Source organism: Sapajus apella, unplaced genomic scaffold (genome assembly GCF_009761245.1).
Source record: "Sapajus apella isolate SASKATOON/1434 unplaced genomic scaffold, GSC_monkey_1.0 scaffold27, whole genome shotgun sequence".
NCBI lineage: Eukaryota > Metazoa > Chordata > Mammalia > Primates > Cebidae > Sapajus > Sapajus apella.
The window spans coordinates 24422776-24427090 of record NW_022436967.1 but is presented as its reverse complement, the minus strand read 5'-3'; the positions used below and the strand labels follow the sequence as shown (position 1 = coordinate 24427090).

General features: G+C 35.3%; 1 pseudogene; it reads left to right on the top strand.

Annotated features, from left to right (window-relative positions):
- The first annotated feature begins 352 nt into the window (after positions 1-352).
- On the top strand, positions 353-1651 carry LOC116560791 (annotated as a pseudogene).
- Positions 1652-4315: the final 2664 nt, after the last annotated feature.

The window sequence follows — 4315 nt, the reverse complement described above, 5'->3', positions numbered from 1 at the left end:
AGGCGGGGAGAAATACAATAAACTAGATCTAGAGGCAGCACTATAACCTCAAGAAAAGCTGAGGACAGCAAATATGTCCTCCTAGCTAAAAAGAATATGTGTGTAAGGGCAAAAAGAAAAAAAATGAGGATAGCTTGTTTCCAGGTGGTAAAGGAGCTTGAATATTAAACAGTTGGATCTTAATCATCAAAAGAGGCAATGAAAGTTGGAAAAGTGGATAACCAACATGTTGGTAAAAACAATTGTTAAAGAAAGATACAAATCATGACTCTCCTCCAAGAAAGAAAGTAAACATTCATTAAAGATGATATTGTGATGAGGGCCCGCAGTCACCTCATGGCCATCCAGAATTATAAGGCTGTCTGCAGAGATTTGAAAAATGGCAGCAAATGAAAGTGTCAGCATCTTTAGTTCATCATCACTGACTGTGGAGTATGCAGATTTACTTTTACCTAAGAATCCCCTGCAACAACCATTTAAAAATACATGGAACTATATGTTGAATAATTATACAAAGTTCCAGATCAAAACATGAGGATCCCTTATAGTTCATGAAGCCCTTTATTTCTTGTTCTGTTTACCTGGATTATTATTTCAATTTATACCTTACATGAAAAAATACAAAATTCAAAAAGACCAACCAGAAACATGGGAAAACCAATGGAAATGTTTAAAGTAATTTTCTTTAATCACTTCTGTATCCAGCTGTGATTAAAGAAATTTGATTGGTGGAATCTATTATTTTATAGGGTATTTCAATATTTTTTATGATTGGGAAAGAATGCTGAGATGGTATTCGCTTTTCACAAGATGCTTTGGCTGTGCAGTCATTGGAGATACTTGGCACTATTTTCCGCATAAACTCTTTTTTGTTGTTGTTGAGACAGTCTCTCTGTTGCCCAGGCTGGAGTGCAGTGGTACAATCTTGGCTCACTGCAACCTCCATCTCCCAGGCTCAAGCGATTCTCATGCCTCAGCCTCCTGAGTAGCTGGGATTACAGGTGTGTGCCACCACACTTGGCTAATTTTTGTGTTTTTACTAGAGATGGGGTTTCACATTGTTAGCCAGGCTGGTCTTGAATTCCTGGCCTCCAGTGATCCACCCACCTCGGCCTCCCAAAGTGCTGGGATTACAGGTGTGAGCCACCATGCCTGACTGCATAAACCCTTACACTGCTAAAGGATATATAAGTATATTCATAAATATCATCTTGAATTTCAGGCTTCATTTGGAATGGAAGCTGAATATGCACATCCTTTGTAAACTCTAATTCTCAGAACTGGATTTTTCATTGGAATCACACTTTTGTGTGATCATGTAATTATTCTTTGGGCATGGATGACCACTCATTTGATAGAAACTATTGATATCCACTATGGTTATGATATTCTTCTCAACCCTTTAAATCTAATCCCTTTCTATGCTGGTTCTTGGCATCACGATTTCCACCACATGAATTTCATCAGAAACTGTTCTTCATTTACATGGTAGAATAGAGTTTTTGGAACAGACTCTCAGTATAATGCCTATAATGAAAAGAGGGAGACATTTGAAAAAAAGACTGAATATTTCATGTAAACCTTCCTGAAAGATAAACATATTCCTGAATTGAAACTAGCAGCTAACACTGCTTCTAGAGAACAGAAATAAGCATGTATCTTGGCTACTAAGTGATAAAAAGAACGTTAACAACCTTTAATTACTTTCCTAGTGGAAACTTTTTCTACTTTACCTACAAGTTCTGCATATGTAGAAATAAATACATATTCAAGTACAGTTTTCTTGAGGAAGTTTTAAAGGCTATGTTGCTAAGCTTCTAAGAAGGTTTTGGGTAATAGAAGTATTAATCTATACAGCTTTTCTCCCAGTAAAACTATAGGCCTAAAGTTGACATTGGTCTCTAAATCTTTTAGATATATACTGGTCATTTCAGAAAATCCTTAATAGTGGTGGTGGCCTTATATTTAACTTTAAACATATTTTAGAATTTGCCTAAAGATGAAAATGTCATGCATTAAACCTTATCAATTGACAGTGAATGACTGAAGCTTCCAAATCAGGAAAAGCCAACACCAAGAACTTCCATTGTTCTCTAGAACTTACTAGTTTGGTCTGATTCTCTCTCTGAAGAGTCCTTTTTCATTGCAGTGCAGTACTGGCATCTATGAATTAAAGCATTTTTTGATATGAGTGGAGTATTTTAGTCTAAAGGTTTTTCAGGTTACTTGCATTTTTTTAAATTGAGAAGCTTTATTTTATCCTTTAATTTCTATATGCCAAATTTCTGTTGTCATTAAAATTGGTTTTTGAAAGTTTGTGAATTGATTTGCTCTATTTGCGCTTTGAACTATTGAAATAAACGTTACTTTTGTCTGACAAAAAGATGATGTAACTCATAATAAAGGGAAAAGGCAGATGTTAAAAAAAATCTCAAAGAACAGACACATTTATTGATTAGGAATATTGAAATGAATGTTCAAATGGAGGTAAAACTGTTATTTTAGAATAAGGAGGGCTGTCTCTCCACTGAACAGAAATTATTTGCATGTCTACAGGCATGATTTATTTTGCATCTGTATTAGCTATCTACAAAGTACGAAGTTGTAATAATCAGAAAACTCAGTGTATAATGTTGTGCAAGCTGAATTGAAATGGAGGCTAAAGGTCTCTTTAGGGGTGGATAGGATGTCTATAGTGTGAATGGTACAGGAGAAAGGGATGTAAAAGATGATACAAGCAAATAAGAGTCCTGGATATAATTTCATTATTAATCATGAAATTACAAGGGAGAGTGAAGAATATGTGATAAACATGAGTTTCTAACTTGCATTCCTATGCAAATAATAGTAGTATAGACAAATATAAAAAACAAATGAGCTTAATTTTACACAATCAGGTCTAAAGTGCCTTTTAAATGGAATTGTCCAATTGCATTCCTTTTATTTACTTTCCACAGTGGGAACTGCATGTTCTACTCTACTGCTATACTTTCCCTAGGAATTTATACTCTGCTAGAATAATGGGAGCTTCTCCTGTGAGGTGAGCTCTCTAGAGTGGCAGGCAGGGTGCAGGCAAAAGAAGGCCTATTATGTACCAGCATATCAAGTCTTATCATTGGATAAGGCATTTTGTTTTTAGAAAGTGCCTGAAATGTAAATATGTTTCCTTGCAGGTAAGATCTTCCTGAGGCTAAAGCTATCAGATTGATGTGTTAAAGGAATAACAGAGCACAGAGGAAATACGGCTCAGGGCTGGTAAATTTTGGGACTGGAAAATGATAAATATTTATTGTGTACTATTTGTGTACATGACATTCTTCTAGTTATTTTCCTAACATTGCCTTCTATTACCCTCACAAGAACCCAGTGGTGTAGGTGATATTAGTATCTCCATTTATGAACAAAGAAACTAAGAGAGTTTAAGTTACTTGCCAGGGCTCACAGGCCTCCTAATGTCAGAGCCAGGACTGAGCTTGGGTCATACATGTGGCTACTTACTCCTCTCCCATGCCACTTATGAAGAGCAAAAGGTTCACAATGATGGCTCTTCAAGGGAAGGCAGAGCTAGGATGAGGGTTATAGCAAATGTCCTGCCAGAAATGTGAAAGTTCTGAATGTCTGGGGACAGGGAAGGAGAAGTGCACAAGGAAAGAAAGATCATTCCTAGCTAGAAATCTGGAGGTTTTGAATTCAAGAGAACAAGGGTATCAAATTTAATCTTAGGATTGGGTCTTTGTACAGAGTTGTTTCTTTGGAGACAGTCAACATTCTGTTAGGAGTGTGGACTATGAAACACCAGCTGTAAATTCATAAGTGTCTTTGCTATTTACTAAGCAGTTTAACACTGTGCAATGTGCTGTCTGTGCTGCAGTTTTCTCAGCTGTAAAATGGGTATGACAGCTTCATTAGCATTATCGTGAGGAATAAATGAGTTCACTTGTAGAGCGTTTAGAACAGTTCCTGGAACACAGTAAGCATTCAGTGGATAACTGCTATTGTAAACAACATTCATTGTATTAATGACACAATTCACTTTCCAGAGCATTTGAGTATATTGTGGTTGTATCAGTCATGGTTTAGAAAAACAGAACCAATAGGATAGATGTGTTTTGTCTCTGTCTGTCTGTCTATCTATCTATCTATCTATCTTTCTATCTATCTATCTAATCTATCTACCATCTAGCTATACAGTAAATCTGTATGTATATATATTTCCTTTTTTAAAATAAAAAGAAATATATTTTAAAAGATATACATATATATATATATATATACATATATATATATATATATATATTTTTTTTTTTTTTTTCTT